Source organism: Dipodomys merriami, unplaced genomic scaffold, assembly GCF_024711535.1.
Source record: "Dipodomys merriami isolate MVZ:Mamm:240054 unplaced genomic scaffold, mDipMer1.0.p SCAF_7, whole genome shotgun sequence".
Lineage (NCBI taxonomy): Eukaryota > Metazoa > Chordata > Mammalia > Rodentia > Heteromyidae > Dipodomys > Dipodomys merriami.
In genome coordinates this window covers 72,509,593-72,527,516 of record NW_027206290.1, presented here as the reverse complement: position 1 = coordinate 72,527,516, position 17,924 = coordinate 72,509,593, and the positions used below count along the sequence as shown (strand labels likewise).

The following is a 17,924-nucleotide window of genomic DNA, read 5'->3' as shown; positions in this document are numbered from 1 at the left end:
GCCCAGGCCCAGAGTTCAGGCCCCACGACCGGACCCCCCCAAAAAAAAAAAATCAAGATTTCAATTTTTTTTTTCCTTTTTGATTTTTTTTTTTTTTTGTCAGTTGTGGGGCTTGAACTCTGGGCTTGGGCACTGTCCCTCAGCTCTTCAGCTCAAGGCAAGCACTCTACCACTTAAGCCACAGCACCACTTCTGGTTTTCTGGTGGTTTATTGGCAGTAAGAATCTCATGCAGGGCTGGGAAGATGGCTCAGTGGTAGAGCGCTTGCCTTGCATGCATGAGGCCCTGGGTTCAATTCCTCAGCACCACATAAGCAAAAAGACAAAAGCCAGAAGTGGCGCTGTGGCTCAAGTGGTAGAGCACTCGCCTTGAGCTGAAGAGCTGAGGGACAGTGCCTAGGCCCAGAGTTCAGGCCCCACGACTGGACCCCAAAAAAAAAAAAAAAGTCTCATGCACTTTCCTGCCCAGGCTGGCTTAGAACCATGATCCTCTGATCTCAGCATTCTGAGTAGCTACAATTCTAGGCTTGAGCCACTGGTACCTGGCTACAAGACTTCAATTTTGATTACATTGTCCCACTGTTAGTCAACAACCTATATATAGTAGAAAGTCCCTGAGAAAAGTATATATGACAAGCATAATCCTCTTTCAAGATGAGTAACTAAGAATATATTTGGGCCAAAATGAAGAAAAATACAAATGTCCCTTATATTACTTCTTAGAAAGATAAAGGGAGAGAAGTCAGGAAATGAAATATGCTTTTGATGGTTTGGGAATGTGGCTTAGCGATAGAGTGCTTGCCAAGCATGCATGAAGTCCTAGGTTCAATTCCTCCGTACCACATACACAGAAAACACCAGAAGTAACACTGTGGATCAAGTGGTAGAATGCTAGCCTTGAGCAAAAGAAGTTCAGGGACAGACAGCATCCAGGCCCTGAGTTCAAGCACCAGGACTGGCCAAAAAATAAATATGCTTTTGATTTTTTTTTGGGGGGGGGGGCCAGTCCTGGGGCTTCAACTCAAGGCCTGGCCACTGTCCCTGAGCTTTTTTTTGCTCAAGGCTAGCACTCTTACCATTTGAGTTATACCACCACTTCTGGCTTTTTCTGTGTATGTGGTACTGAGGAATCAAACCCAGGGCTTCATGCATGCTAAGCAAGCACTTTACCACTAAGCCACATTCCCTGCCTGCTTTTGAATCTTAAATTCCAGGCAGCACCAGCAACTAAGAATAAACAGACAATTATTCTCCAAATAAGAACTGTTTATTTTAATCATTTGTTATTTAGTTAAAATCAAGGTTTGTGTGTGTACTGTCTCAAACATGCTAAACAGGTGCTCTGCCACTGAGCTACATCCTGAGCCCCTCTGGAGTAAATTTTTTTTTCTTTTTGGTGTTACTGAAGTGGGGCCTCAAGCTTGCTAGGCAGGTGGTTTACCACCTTCAGCACAGAGGCACGGTCTTAATATGTAGTCCAGGCTGGCCTTCAATTCAAAAGCCTTCCTCATTCTCTTGAGGGCTGGAACCACTATCCTCAGATCTCAACCTCCTGAGTAGCTAGGATTACAGGCATGAGTCACCAGCAGCCACATAGGTGTTACTCAAGTACTAGAGCACTTGGCTAGCAAGTATAAGGGCCTGAATTTCAACTCAAGTACCACTAAAAGAACTGAGATAACAAAATTATGTTACTGAAAAAAATAAGTTGGTATGATTGTATATAAAATCCAGCCTCCCTCTTAGTGATACAAGGAAGCATCTATCATTGACAAGAACTCCAGGCAGACATGAGCATTTTAGGCAGTTTTTGAATGAAATATAGCCCACAACTGGCAGAAGACATGGAAGCATAAAAATGCTGAAGCTGGGTGTGAGGACTAGAGGCTAGAAAAGAGACAGTGGCAGAAGTTACTCAGACAAGGAAGTGACTGGCAGTCTGCCTAACAAAGCATGTGAAGGAAATCAGATCTTCTACAACAGCTCCATAGACAACTGAGTTTCTAAGCAAGGGAATGACAGAGACTCAAAACAAGGGAGACTTTGATTATCTAATCAGCCCCTTAGTTTTCAAATGGAGAGAAGGGCCAGTAGCATTAAATGACTTGCCTGAGGCCTCACGGTGAGTAGAAGAGCTAGGACCAGAGCCAAATCCACATCAAAACTGCTACTGAAGATGATCTGACATTCATGAGAATAACAGAAGGGCTAAGGGAGTTCTAAGGATAAAAAATAGTCTAGTTATTCAGGCTCATCCTGATTAGGCCCTAGAATAGGATCATACTAGAAAAAGCCATGAAAGGTAACAGTCAGGGAAACAGGTACACACAATCTAAGACATTAAGAATGGAAAAACCCAGAGAAACCTAGAATAGACCTATGGGTACAGAAGGAGAGAGAACATCAGAATCATGAACCCATGAAAGAATGTCATCTTCTAGAGCACCCACTTAGCAACAGATCAGTCCATTCAAGATTCAGCCACCTACTTTAACCTTGACATTTATTTTTAACATTATTTTAATATTAATGTTATTAATTAGCATACATTAACAACATAAGAGATTTCATTGTAATTTTTGGGGGGGAGGTCCAGTTGTGGGGCCTGAACTCTGGGCCTGGGCGCTGTCCCTCTGAGCTTCAGCTCAAGGCTAGCGCTCTATCACTTGAGCCACAGCACCACTTCCAGCTTTTTTCTTTTTGCTTATGTGGTGCTGAGGAATCGAACCCAGGGCTTCATGCATGCAAGGCAAGCACTCTACCACTGAGCTACCTTCCCAGCCCCCATTGTAATTTTTTTTTATTGTTAGTCCTGGTGCTTGAACTCAGGGCCTGAGCACTGTCCCTGAGCTTTTGCTCAAGGCTAGCACTCTACCACTTGAGCCACAGAACCACTTCTGGCTTTTTCTGTGTATATAGTACTGAAGAGTCAAACCCAGGGCTTCATGCATGCTGGGCAAGTACTCTACCACTAACCCACATTCCCAGCCTGTAATAATAGATGTGTACAGTTTACTTTGAGCAAATCTGCTGCTTTATTATATTCCTATATCCTCCTTTTCCTCCCATCTACCTTGGCTTTTCTCAGGCACATTTCCAGAACCTAGAAAACCAAGGACTCGGGAAATTCAATCATCTAAGGCTTGATTTGGGATATCTCAATCCCTAATCTGATAGGAAGACAGATGAGGACCCACAGAAACAAGCTAACTATACAGTATTTATTAGAAAGATTATATCAGAGCTGGGAAGTTGGCTCAGTGGTAGAGTCCTTGCCTCGCATGCATGAGGCATCCTCAGCACCATATAAGCAAAAAAAAAAAAGCCAAGGTGGCACTATGGCTCAAGTGGTAGAGCGCTAGCCTTGAGCTGAAGAGCTGAGGGACAGTGCCCAGGCCCAGAGTTCAGCCCCCGACAAAAAAAAAAAAAAAGAAAAAAGAAAAAAAGTAAAAAGAAAAGAAAGATTCTATGTCAACAATTATGAGGGCTTGGGGTATAGCTCAGCGGCAGAGCACTTGACTAGCATGCACAAAGTAGCTTCAATTCTCAGTATCACAAAAAGGAAAAGGAAAAAAAAAAGTTCAGATAGTGGGGCTGTAGTTCAAAATGGTAGAATACCACCAGCCTTCATCAAAAAAGCTCACGAACAGCATCCAGGCCCTGAGTTCAAGTCTTGTGACCCACAAAAAACATATAAATTAAAAGTTCACATTTAGCCAGGCACTGGTAGCTCACACTTGTTCAAAGCCAGCCCAGGAAAGAAGTCTGTGAGACTCATCTCTAATTAACCACCAGAAAACACTGGAAGTGGCACAGTGGCTCAAATGGTAGAGCACTCTCCTTGAGCTGAAGAGCTTAGGGACAGTGCCCAGTCCCAGAATTCAAGCCCCATGACTGACAAAAAAAAAAAAAAAAAAAAGTTCACATTTAAGCATAAAATATTTAATACTCAAGCACATAAATTTCACAATATAAATAGAAAACAAAAAGTTTGCTGGGCTTCAGTGGCTCACACCTTAATCCTAGCTACTCAGGAGGCTGAGATCTGAGGATCACAGTTCAAATCCAGCCCGGACAGGAAACTCCATGAGACTCTCATCTCCAATAAACCAATTAGAAAACCGTAAGTGGCACTGTGGCTCAAGTGGTAGCGTGCTTGAGCTGAAGAGCTGAGGGGCAGCGCCCAGGTCCAGAGTTCAAGCCCCACAACCGACAAAAAAGAAAAAAAGTTTTAGATTTTGGTGTATGTGTGTTCATGCACACTCGTGCCAGTCCTGGGGCTTGAACTCAGTATTGGGAACTGAACCTCAGCTTTTTTACTCAAGCTAGCGCTCTACCACTTAAACCACAGCTCCACTGTGAGACTCTTATCTCCAATAAACCACTAGAAAACCAGAACTGGTGCTGTGGCTCAAGTGGTAGAGCGCTCGCCTTGAGCTGAAGAGCACAGGGACAGCGCCCAGGACCAGAGTTCAAGCCCCACAACTGACCAAAAAAAAAAAAAAGGGTATCATGGACTTCACTGGCTGAGCTAGCTTTGAAACACAACCCTCATATCTCAGTCTCTTGAGTAGCTAGGATTATAGGTGTCAGCTACAGGCACCCAGCTTTAAGTATAACTTTAAAAACTATACTCCCAACTACTCAGGAAGCTAAGCCAGAAAGATCACTGAACCCATGTATTCAAGGCTAACTTAGAACAACATACCAACTCTCTAAATAAATAAAAAGGAAGAAAGGAAGAGAGGGAGGGAGAAAAGGAAAGGAAAGCAGGCAGGCAAACAGACCAGAACTGTAACTGAGTACAACTAACAGTCATCAGAAGCCAGACATGGTTGTACACATCTGTAATCCCAACAACTTGGGAAGCTAAGGCATGCATATTCTAAGTTTCAAGCAAGATCCAGATCAGGCAAAGCTACAGAGATCCGGTGCCAAAAGGCAAACAAGGAATTGAAAACATGGCTCAAACGATAGAACACAGAGCAACAGTATGAAGTCTTGAGTTCAAGCTCCCCACCCCACCCAAAAAAAAAAAAAAAAAAGTCCTCAGAAGGAAATAATGGCCTTGTCCAAACTTTAAGGAATGTGTATACGGATGAAACTAAAATGCTAAAATGAAAACAATACCCTGGCATAAAGCTAACCATTACCTTTCTATTTTCACTAAAAACTCTTTTGGCTTTGTGTATGGAATCTCTAGCTACTCAAAGTTGCAATTCAGTAACATTAGAATCACCTGCAATTTAGAAATGCAAAAACTCACATCACTTCATAGATCTAACAAATTAGAATCAGCATGTTAACAAGACCCCAGGTGATTTGTATTCAAGTTTGAGAAGCACTGTAGGATACACTAAGAATGCAATGTACAGCAATACACAAGTAAATATCAAACAGCCAAATAAATAGACAAAGTATCTGTTCATTTTCAGTATACCTTATTTTACTAGATACTGCTCAAACAGACCTCAAATTTTTTCATTTGTTTACTGGATACAAAACTGGGACTAGACTCCTGATGCTTTCGCTCAACGACTAGTGCTCTACCAACTGAGGCATAACTCCAACACATTTGTTTTATCTAAATGTGGAATCTAAGACACTTTAGTTCTAAGGTTCTCATCCACAAAAAGTTAGTTGTGTTGGGCACTGGTGGCTCATGCCTGTAAGCTTAGCTACTCAGGAGGCTGAGATTTGAAGACTGCAGTTCAAAGCCAGCCCAGGCAGGAAAGCCCATGAGACTCTTATCTACAATTAACCACCAGAAAACTGGAAATGGCTCTGTGGTTCAAGTATGGTAGATCGCTCACCTTGAGCTGAAGAGCTCAGGGATAGCACCCTGGCCCAAAGTTCAAGCCCCATGACCAACAAAAAAAAAAAAAAAAAAGTTGTTACAGTACAAGCTCAGTTGTTCTGAAAATATAGTAATAGTTAATCTTATTCAAGTTCCAATACTGAATTCAGACCATTTCCCCACAAGCCCCACTAATTCCTACAGGTTCTTGGGAGTGTCATTAAATCTCATAGCATCCCTAGGAAGCAGATATTTGGCAAACATCCAGTTTCCAAATGAGATTCAGGTCTTGATCCTGAAAATGCTGTATTTCTGCCTTGTCCCACTGGTGTAGCTTCTCAAGACGCAAAGTCTGTCCCGCCTCAAGCCTCCTTTCCTGCAGCTGCATAATCAAGTACTTCCCAAAAGAGAGAGAGGTCAGAGGTGTTATTATCCCCTAAGCACTTGAGTTTCCAGCTGTGGAGAAATTAATCTGTTCGGGGTTTGACCTGAAAAACCCAGAGAAAGATTTGGAAAGGGAAAAGGAAATACAAATACCTACTAAAAGGCTCCAAAAAGACAAGCTTGCCAAGTATTTGTACATTTTTAAAGAGGAAGAAGGGTAGGAAAAAAGGAGATTATCAATTAGATGAGAAAAAGAGAGGAAGAGATAGGAAGAGATAAATATCCACACACACAGACTCCTTCCTCCCCAAAGCTATGTGAGGATAGACCTAGGACATCCACAAATGCTAAGAAAGCAATCCACCACGGAACTATACCGCCAGCCAAATGACCTCATTTCTTTTTTTTTTTTTTTTTTGTCGGTCGTGGGGCTTGAACTCTGGGCCTGGGCGCTGTCCCTCAGCTCCTCAGCTCAAGGCGAGCACTCTACCACTTAAGCTACAGCGCCACTTCCGGTTTTCTGGTGGTTTATTGGAGATAGGAGTCTCACGGTCTTTCCTGCCCGGGCTGGCTTTGAACCTCTATCCTCAGATCTCAGCCTCCTGAGTAGCTAGGATTACAGGCGTGAGCCACCGGCGCCCGGCTCTCATTTCTTGATTTAAAAAAGAAAAAGAAAACCAAGCTGGTCACCAGCAGCTCACACCTATAATCCTAACTACTCAGGAGACTGACATCTGAGGATCAGGGTTTAAAGCCAGCCTGGGTAGGAAAGTCCTTGAGACTGTAATCTCCAATAAACCACTCAGATAACCCGAAGTGGCACAGTGGCTCAAGTGGTAGAGCTCTCCTTGACCTGAAGAGCTAAGGGACAGCACCCAGGCCCAGAGTTCAAGTCCCACAACCGACCAATAAAGAAAATCAGTAGAGGAAGAATCTTATGGGTTAGAAACTATATAATACTGGGGGGGTGGGGCTGGGAAGGTGGCTCAGTGGTAGAGTGCTTGCCTTGCATGCTTGAGGCCCTGGGTTCAATTCCTCAGCACCACATAAGATAAAAGCCGGAAGTGGCGCTGTGGCTCAAGTAGTAGTGCACTAGCCTTGAGCTGAAGAGCTGAGGGACAGCACCCAGGCCCAGAGTTCAGGCCCCACGACCGGACCCAAAAAATATATATATATATTAGGGGGGAAAAAAATCTCTTGAGAGGTTCACATACACATACCAGCACAGGGAGAAAACAACCCATCTAACCAAAATCTTACTGGAAGCAAGCAATCAAAGAGGATTAGAATACAGTAAATAGCCAAAGAAATGCAAGCAGATGCTTTTCCAGTTTGAATCCAGTGCCAAATGGTCAGACAGACTTAGTCTGGAGGTCATCTCCAACACAAGAGGAAGGACTGAGGAGTCTGCAATCACTCAGTAAGCAAACAGTATCCAAAGGGAAGCAGAAATTGGAAAATGCCTGGGCATAAGGCAAGCTATGAAAGAAGAGTTCTTGCTTGTAGAAAGGTAAAACAGACATCAGGCAATCATGCCTGCAATTATACCTACTCAGGAGACTGAGATGTGAGGATCATGCCTCAAAGCCAGCATGATCAGGAAAGTCCATGGAACTCTTATCTCCAACTAACCAGGAACAGGCCAGAAGGTGAGCTGTGGCTCAAGTAGTAGAGCACTAGCCTTAAGCAAAAAAAACTCAGTGAAAACACTCAGGCCTTAAACTCAAGCCCCAAGACACACACACACACACACACACACACACACACACACACACACACACACACACACACACACACACACACACACACACACACACACACACACACACACACACACACACACACACACACACACACACACACACACACACACACACACACACGGCCATGTGCAGGTGCCACTTTAGGAAAGGAATCCCAGGGGGAGGGGGAATTCAAGAGGTGTGACTATAGGAAGCGTGCTCAGAAGACCACAGAAGCACAGGAAGTGCAGATCCTCACTTAGAGGACTGAAACTGAGAGAGCACCTAAAAGGGAATGTGGTTCCAAAGAGGGAAGCAAATAGAGGACTGAAAAAAAATTTTTTTTTTTTTTTATTCTGTCATGGGTCCTGAACTCGGCCTGGGCATTGTCCTGTCCCTCAGCTCTTCAGCTCAAGGCTAGCCCTCTACCACTTGAGCCACAGGGCCACTTCTGGCTTTTTCTGCTTATGTGGTGCTGAGAAATCAAACCCAGAAGCCTCATGCATGTGAGGCAAGCACTCTACCACTGAGCCACCTTCCTAGCCTGAAAAAATCTTGAGTTGCTATAAAGGGTAGGAAACCACGCTTAAGATCCACAGACCAGCCAGGATCTGGTGGCTTACACCTGTAATCCTACCTAAAGAGGCTGAGATCTGAGAACTAAGGTTTGAAGCCAAGAGACTCTTATCTCTACTTTAACTGCTCCCCCATACACACATATATACATACACACAAAGCGGGAAGCAGAGCTGTGGCTCAAGTAGTAGAGCACTAGCCTTGAGCAAGAAAAAAAAAAAAAAAACGGGCTGAGAAGGTGGCTCAGTGGTAGAGCACTTGCCTTGCATGCATGAAGCCCTGGGTTCGATTCCTCAGCACCACATAAGCAAAAAGCCAGAAGTGGCGCTGTGGCTCAAAGTGGTAGAGTGCTAGCCTTGAGCTGAAGAGCTGAGGGACAGTGCCCAGGCCCAGAGTTCAGGCCCCATGACCGGACCCAAAAAAAAAAAGAAAAAACTTCAGGGTTGGGTGCTGGTGGCTTACACCTGTAATCCTAATTGCTCAGTAGGCTGAGATGTAAGGATCATAGTTCAAAATTAGGCTGGCAGAAAAGTCCATGAGACTCTTATCTCCAAAAAACCACTCAGAAAACGCCCGGAAGTGGCGTTGTGTCTCAAATGGTAGAGAGCGCTATTCCAGGCCGAGTTCCAGCCCCAGAACTGGAAAAAAAAAAAAAAAAAAAAAACTCAGGGACCAGCGCCTAAGGCCTAAATACAAGCTCCAAGACTAGGGCGCACTTACACAACCTAACACACGCGCGCACACATACACACTCACACCTCTCACAGAAGGTGGCTAATACCTGTAATCCTAGCTAACCAGGAAGCTGAGATCTGAGGACCGAGGTTCAAAAGCCAGTCCAGACAGGAAAACCGTGGGGCCAATTAAGCACCAGAAAAGCTAGTAGAGCTATGGCTCAAGTGATAAGAGCTCTAGCCTGAAGTATAAAAAGCTTGGAGACAGTGTCCAGGCCCAGAGTTCAAACATGGCTTTATCCCCGAAGTAATGCATTTGTACTAAAGGTGGTGCATTTTGTACAACTTTACGAGGAACAAGAAACAAATATGCTCTTAGGTAAGAAAATAAATGAGTCTCTCCTAAGAATAAGGCCGTTTGGGAAACTTAGAAGGTGCAACCCAAAAGTCAGAGTTAAGGAAAAGGCAGTTAATTCCCTTATTTGTGAAACTGGAACTATGTCCCCATAAACGTCAGGATTTGGACACGAACCTGAAAATGCGATGTACTCCAGATTTGGAGGGCTAAGAAAAGGAAGTAGCCCCTAAATTTAAAAACTGAACAAGTGTCATATTTGAGCTTAGAAAGCTGAGTTGTGAGGATATAAGAAAATATATCAAAACTTTAGTTACCGGACCGTAGGTCTGAAGGACCTTTTAACAGGGCGAATCCCCAAATCGAAGAGAATATTCAAACTGAAAGCTTGGAAAAAAGGGAGTGTGGGGGAGGAAGAGAGCGCAACCTTCAATTCGGAGGGATTCAGAGAAAGATAAAATCCCAGGGACAGAGCTTAAGAAAGGGGTGCGCCGACCACATTTTCAAAACTATTGAGAAAAGGGACACTCCCATATTCAGGGTCTTGAGAAAGGGGTGTGCACCCCAGAATAGGATGAGAGAGATAATAAAAGAAGCCGCGTTCCCAAACCAGAAGGCGACAGCAGGGGGCTGGTGATGGAGCTCGGGAGAGCCAACACAGTTCAGGGTCAGGCCCTAAGGCGATTAACCCCCACCCTCAACACGGCCAGCTCCGCGCCCCGGCCCGCACCCTGCGGCCCAGCCCCCTCGGGCGACACTGATTGGCCACAGCCGCCATCACTCCCGCGGACAGCCCCGGGGATTGGGCGCCGCTCGCACGCCCGCCACGCTCACAGCAGCGGTCCCCGGGCCTCCCTCCCGGCTAGGCGAGCGGAGCCAGGCGGGGAGTGGGGCCGGGAAGGGGACCAGAGCAGCGGTGGCGTCCGTCACCGTTCCCGCCCGCACCGCGCGCGCGCGTCGCCAGCACGACCCAACCCAGCCTTGACTAGCCGGCTTCGCCTAGCCGCGCCACGCCGCGAGCTCACCTCACGGCCCCGCTCCTGCTGCGCCGCTCCAGGACCAACCGACAGAAGGATTCTGCGTGCTGCGCACCACGTGACCCCTGGGACGCGCCCAGCGTATCCCCCGCCCCCCACATACACGCACTATCGCCACCACTGAGTGACGCAGCGCCCTAGTGGCCCCGCCTTTGGCCCCGCCCCTCCTATCTCCGTGGCGACGGCTCGCGAAGGCCACGCCCACTGCCTTGCCGCGCGGGAACCAAGCCGTCGCCCGGTAAGGAACACGAAGTCCCTACTCACCAGTAACCATTGAAATCCGGCGAAGCCGGGACCGGACACTATCCGTCTCCACTGTTCATTCTGCTTCCTACTCCCTCCCTCCCCGGTCACAACCCTGGTCTCCAAAGGTCTCTCCACCCAATTACTCTCCATCTTCCAATCTATTCTTCACATACAGCTTTTTAAAACGCCATGCACTGCTCAAAGGCTTGTTTTCTTCTTTTCAGATTCAGATCTAAATTGTGTGTGTGTGTGTGCACGCGCGCACCCTGGTTCTTGGACGTGCCCGGGGCGCTGTCTCTGAGCTTATTTTACTCACTTGAACCAGAGGTCTTATTCTTTGTGGATAATTGGATATGAGTCTCGCGGCGTTTCCTGCCCCAGCTGGCTCCTAATCGCTATCATCAGATCTCAGCCTTCTGAGTTGCTAGTATTACAGGTGTGAGCTACCGGCTCCCCGCACGTCGAAATCTTCTTTTGGACTTTCTACTCAGCCCTTCATAATCTGAGTTTTTAACTTTCCTCTTTTTCCTTGTCACTCGTCCATCTTCCCTACATGTTCAGGTCCTCAAATGAGCCAAGTTCCTTCTCACTATTGCTTCCTTCGCACCTTTGCTCTAATTTCTCCTCCACTTTGGGTCATTAACTCACAGGAAAGAATTTCAATTGCTGAAGAGAAAAAAAGAGCTGCACTTTGTCTCTAGGGACCAAGATCAAAGTTGCAGCCCTACTGAAGAGTCTAAAATGTTTCCCCTGTAGGACTTCCCAATTGCCACAGAGAAATGCTAAAATTGCCTCTTACTAGGGGGAAAAAAAAATCAAGTTTCACACTGGAAATACAGTTCAGCCAGATTACACTTAGCTTTTTCTTTTTCTTTTTCTTTTTTTTTTTTTTTGATATGGTACTGGAGTTTGAATTCAGAGCCTCATACTTGGTAGGCAGGTGCTGTACCACTTGAACCATGATCCCAGCCCTTTTTACTTTAGAGAAGAGAGAGAGAGAGAGAGAGAGAGAGAGAGGACAGGGAGAAAGGGTGCACTCACAAACACGTGCCAGTCCTAGGGCTTAATTTCAGGTCTAGGCCCTGAACCTGAGCTCTTTTGTTCAAGGCTAACACTCTACCATTTAAGCCACAGCTCTACTTCTGGCTTTTCCTTTCTGATTAATTGAAGATAAAGAGTCTTATAGACATCCTTCTTCAAATTAGAACCTTAATCCTCAGATCTCAGCATCCTGAGTAGCTAGGATTACAGTCACGAGCCACCAGTTCTTGGTAATGTTGTAACTCTTTTTTTTTTTTTTTTTTTTTTTTTTTTTGTCGGCCGTGGGGCTTGAACTCTGGGCCTGGGCGCTGTCGCTCAGCTCTTCAGCTCAAGGCGAGCGCTCTACCACTTGAGCTATAGCGCCACTTCCGGTTTTCTGGTGGTTTATTGGAGATAGGAGTCTCACGGTCTCCCCTGCCCGGGCTGGCTTTGAACCACGATCCTCAGATCTCAGCCTCCTGAGTAGCTAGGATTACAGGCGTGAGCCACCAGCGCCCAGCTAATGTTGTAACTCTTGAGCCATACTTCCAGCCCTAGGATCTGCTGATTGTTTTAGAGATAAAGTATTGAGAACTTTTCTGTCCTGAATGGTCTTTTTTTTTTTTTTTGGTTGGTTGGTTGTAGGGCTTGAACTCTGGGCTTGGGTGCTTTCCCTGCCCTCTTCAACTCAAGGCAAGCAATCTACCACTTGAGCCACTTCCGGTTTTCTAGTGGTTTATTGGAGATAAGAGTCTCAAGGAGTTTCCTGCCCGGGCTGGTTTTGAACCCTGATTCTCAGATCTCAGCCTCCTGAGTAGCTAAGATTACAGGCATAAGCCACCACCTCCCAGCTCCCTGAATGGTCTTAAACCACCATCATCTGAGTAGTTAGATTACATGTATGAGTCATGGGCTCTTGCCTTCTTCTAAATGTCTGATTTTTTCAAATATTAATGATCATGGTAGCATATAGAAGAGATTTTGCTCCAGGATAAAAAGTCAAGAATCCCAGACTAAAGCCGGGCGCTGGTGGCTCACGCCTGTAATCCTAGCTACTCAGGAGGCTGAGATCTGAGGATCGCGGTTCAAAGCCAGCCCGGGCAGGAGAGACCGTGAGACTCCTATCTTCAATAAAAACCACCAGAAAACTGGAAGTGGCGCTGTAGCTCAAGTGGTAGAGTGCTCGCCTTGAGCTGAGGAGCTGAGGGACAGAGCCCAGGCCCAGAGTTCAAGCCCCACGGCCGACAAAAAAAAAAAAAAAAAAAAGAATCCCAGACTAAGTAGTTCAACACAAATATTATTTCTTTCTTTTTTTTTTTGGGAGGGGGGGGGTCTGAACTCTGGGCCTGAGCCCTGTCCCTCAGCTCTTCAGCTCAAGGCTAGCGCTCTACCACTTGAGCCACAGTGTCACTAACGGCTTTTTTCTTTTTGTTTATGTGGTGCTGAGGAATCGAACCCAGGACCTTATGCATGCAAGGCAAGCGCTCTACCACTGAGCCACAAATATTATTTCTTATTCCACCTACAGATGGTGATATTCGGGGTGAGGCTGAACACCAAAGACTCAGAACAGAATGAGATTTAGACCCTATTATCAAGGAACTCACAGCCTAGTAAACAAATGGTCACAATTTGTAAGTTAAAATTATTTTTGTCGTTGCAAATAGAAGCACTGTCACTGTTGTAGTCACAAGCAAAAGAGAGCTATGTTACAAGGACATCAGGGGGCCTGAGCAGCAACAGGAGTTCAAAAACAAGGAGGCAGAAGGGCAGCTCAAGCAAGAAACAGCAGCTGCTGCTCCTGGCAGCACTGCTGGAATTCAGTCCTAATATCCCTTTGTCTTTGAGTCACTTGCTCAAGAGGCAAAGTCTTGGCTGGCAGCCACTGTTGATTGGCCAATCTTAGGTCACATGGATGAGTCCAGTCTGCCAGAGAAAGAAGAGTGATCTTTCCCTAAGGCTATTTTTCTAAAAGGGAAGGAAATCAAGAGCGAAGGCAAAAATAACCTGATATAAAGTACCTTAATAATTAAACTTTTTTCTCTGTACATCACCTTTATAATAACAAAAAAAAATTTTAAGAATTAAACTTTTTTATTTTTGTTTTTTGGGGGCTTTTTTTGAAGCAAAGTCTCACTCTCACTCCCAGAGTAGCCTGGAACTTACCATGTAACCCACATTCAATTTATGCCTATGCCTCTTGAGTGCTAGGACTTAAACTTTTTTTTTCTTTTTGGTCGGTCCTGGGCCTGGGCTCTGTCCTTCACCTCTTCAGCTCAAGGCTAGTGCTCTACCACTTGAGCCACAGTGCCACTTCTGGCTTTTTCTGCTTATGTGGTGCTGAGAAATCGAACCCAGGGTCTCATGCATGCAAGGCAAGCAATCTACCACTGAGCCACCTTCCCAACCCTTTGTGTGTGTGTGTGTGTGTGTGTGTGTGTGTGTGTGTGTGTGTGTGTGTGTGTGTGTGTGTGTGTGTGTGTGTGTGTGTGTGTGTGTGTGTGTGTGTGTGTGTGTGTGTGTGTGTGTGTGTGTGTGTGTGTGTGTGTGTGTGTGTGTGTGTGTGGCACAGCGGGGGGTGGGGGAGGGGGAGTTGTTTCTGGGGCTTGAACTCAGGGCCCCTGAGCTTTTTTTGCTCAAAGCTCTACCACTTGAGCCACAACTCCAATTCAGGCTTTGTTTTAGTAGTTTATTAGAGATAAGATTCACCAACTTTCCTGCCCAAGCTGGCTTCAAATCCAGACCCTCAGATCTTAGATTCCTAAGTAGCCAGGATTATTAGCACCCAGCTAAACTCATTTTAATTTAAAAAATTGCAATGCAGGCATGGTGGCCTGTGCCTGTAATCCCAATATACAGAAAATTGAGCATAAGGATTGAGATAAGCAGGGCTACCACAACACTGTATTCCAAAAAAGCAAAAACTAGCATAAGGTTATGGATGGAACTTAGTGGTAGAGTTTTTGCTACATTGAGCAAGGCTCTCAGTTTGATCTCCAATGAAGTGGAAGAAAGATAAAAAGGGAAAGGAAAGGAAGAGAGAGGAGAATAGAGAGGCCTGAAGGAGGGAAAGGGAAAGAGAGAGAGAACACTCACAGAAATCAAAAGTTTGGGGCTGGGAAGGTGGCTCAGTGTAGAGTGCTTGTGTTGCATGCGTGAGGCCCTGGGTTCGATTCCTCAGCACTACATAAGCAGAAAAAGCTGGAAGTGGCACTGTGGCTCAAGTGGTAGAGCGTTAGCCTTGACCTAAAGAGCTGAGGCACAACACCCAGGCCCAGTGTTCAGACCCCACAACCAGCAAAAAAAAAAAAAAAAAAGTTTGGGTCTAAAGACCAGGTTTTGCCACTATGTTTTTAGATGCATCTACCTTCTGCCTTAGGATCTTGTACAGCTTCTTAATCATAATTGGTCTCATCTTCCCAGTTCTTAGGAAATCTTTCCTTATGAATAGTTTTAGATGAGTGACTGAAGGAATGGCAACCTCAACTTCAGAAAGTATCCATCTATTCCAAACCATAGTCCATAAAATGATAAACTCAAGCCTGATGGCAGTGGTGAGTATATGTAACCCTAGCTACTCAGGAGGCTGAGATTTTTTTTGGGGGGGGGAGGGGGTCCGGTCGTGGGGCCTGAACTCTGGGCCTGGGCTCTGTCCCTCAGCTCTTCAGCTCAAGGCTAGCGCTCTACCACTTGAGCCACAGCGCCACTTCCGGCTTTTTTCTTTTTGCTTATGTGGTGCTGAGAAATCAAACCCAGGGCCTCAGACATGCAAGGCAAGCACTCTACCACTGAGCTACCTTCCCAGCCCAGGAGGCAGAGATTTGGGGGATCAGTGTTTGAAGCCAGCTTAGGCACTAAAGTCCATCTGCAAAATACCAAAAAACTAGGCTGGAGGTGTGGCTCAAAGATTATAACACCAAGGCTCAAAGATTATAACACCAAGCTGGGCATCAGTGGCCCACGCTTGTAATCCTAGCTACACAGGAGGCTGAGCTGTGAGGATGGTAGTTCAAAGCCAGTCAGGACAGGAAAGTCTATGAGTCGCTTATCTCCATTTAATGACTAGAAAATTGGAGGTGGTGCTGTGGCTCAAGTGGTAGAGTACTCACCTTGAGCTGAAGAGCTGAGGGATAGCTCTCAGGCCCAGAGTTCAAGCCCCACAACTGACCCACAACAATAACAACAAAGATTATAACACCAGACAAGCAAGCCAAGAAAGCAAGCCAACAATCTTACAAACTGTGATAAAACCCCAGTACCAAAAGAAGAAGAAGAAGAAGAAAAACTCCACAAAAAGTTCTTGACACACAAGGTTTACAGTGAAACAAGAAACAATTAGTAAGCCGGGAGCCTGTGGCTCACACCTGTAATTCTAGCTACTCAGGAGGCTGAGATCTGAGGATCACCATTCAAAGCCAGTCTGGGCAGAAAAGCTGTGAGACTCTTATCTCCAATTAATAACCAGAAAACAGGAAGTGGCTCTGTGGCTCAAGTGGTAGAGTACTAACCTTAAGCTGAAGAGCTGAGGGACAGCACCCAGGCCTAGAGTTTAAGCCCTACAATTGACAAAAAGAAGAAGAAGAAGAATAAGAATCAATTAGCCTGTACATGGAAAAGCCTTTACCCTCCCAAGTATTATTTTTCTTCAATATTCACATTTTTCTTTCACTGGATAATAATCTAATCCCATTCACTGAATTATTACATTAAATTGAATAATATGGGAGAATGTATTTTAAGCTGCAAATATCTACACAAATAATTTTCCAATTGTTTTCTTACTAGATTCAGAATACAGCAAAATATAATTTTATTGTTTTTTGTTTTTTATTTTTGTCAGTTGTGGGACTTGAACTCTGGGCCTGGGTGCTGTCTCTCAGCATTTCAGCCCAAGTCTAGTGCTCTACCATTTGAGCCACAGTGCCACTTCTGGTTTTCTGGTGGTTTACTGGAGATAAGAGGCTCATGGACTTTCTTGTCCCAGCTGGCTTTGATCGGTGATCTTCAGATCTCAGCCTCTGAGTACTTAGGATTAAAGGCATGAGCCATTAGCATCTGGCTAATTTTATTATTTTTATTAAAGTGTTGTACCGAGGGGTAATGAATACTATGAGACTCTTATCTCCATTTAATGACTAGAAAACTGGAGGTGGTGCTGTGGTAATTAATACTTTTCTATTTGGGACAATGTCACCCCTTTTTTTTGCTTTTCCTCAGTTTCCCCTTCCCATCCCTACCCACAAGTTATGGAGGTTGTTTTCTACTTAGTATATACTGAATAGCATGAATAAAGTAAAATTCTGTTTGTGGAAAGGTGGGTTGGCAGAAGTTGGGCAACATTATGAACAAAGTATCAACAATAGAATGCTGCACTCTATGCATCCTGAACATGTGCAGATTTTCCTCATTGGTGATTTTCTTGTAATCACATGCCCCCAAACACCAAAGGTCTACTATGCCACATATATAACACCTCTATGAAAGAGAAACAAATTAAAGACCTACCATAAAATAAGATGATTAGAGCCGGGCGCTGGTGGCTCACGCCTGTAATCCTAGCTACTCAGGAGGCTGAGATCTGAGGATCGCGGTTCAAAGCCAGCCCGGGCAAGAAAGACCGTGAGACTCCTATCTCCAATAAACCACCAGAAAACCGGAAGTGGCGCTGTAGCTCAAGTGGTAGAGCGCTCGCCTTGAGCTGAAGAGCTGAGGGACAACGCCCAGGCCCAGAGTTCAAGCCCCACGACCGACAAAAAAAAAAAAAAAAAAAAAAAAAATAAGATGATTAGTTAGCCAGGCACTACTGGCTCATATCTGTAATCCTAGCTACTCAGGAAGCTGAGATCTGAGGATTGCAGTTCAAAGCTAGCCTAAACAGGGGATTTTTATTTCCATACCACCAAAAAGCTAGCAGTAGAGCTGTGGAACAAGTAGTAGAGTGCTATCCTTGAGCAAAAGAGTTTAGGGATAATGCCTAAACCCTGAGTTCAAGCCCCAGTACAGGCATACACAGGTACAAAAAATGATATTTAATCAAGAAATGGTCAATGGATCTTTCTCAATCTGTACCCAATAAACATTTATACTCTGTCCT

At 45.2% G+C, this 17,924-nt stretch overlaps 1 protein-coding gene across 4 annotated transcripts in view; it reads right to left on the bottom strand.

Annotated features, from left to right (window-relative positions):
- Positions 1–10,698, bottom strand: part of Phf20 (PHD finger protein 20) — a 103,471-nt gene extending 92,773 nt beyond the window's left edge. For 3 of the 4 annotated variants that reach the window (XM_070007173.1, XM_070007174.1, XM_070007175.1), the window contains exon 1: positions 10,553–10,632. The gene's annotated coding sequence lies outside the window, so the exon portion shown is untranslated. Of the gene's footprint in view, positions 1–10,552 lie in introns of all 4 variants that reach the window. The other variant, XM_070007172.1, reaches the window with a different exon arrangement.
- Positions 10,699–17,924: the final 7,226 nt, after the last annotated feature.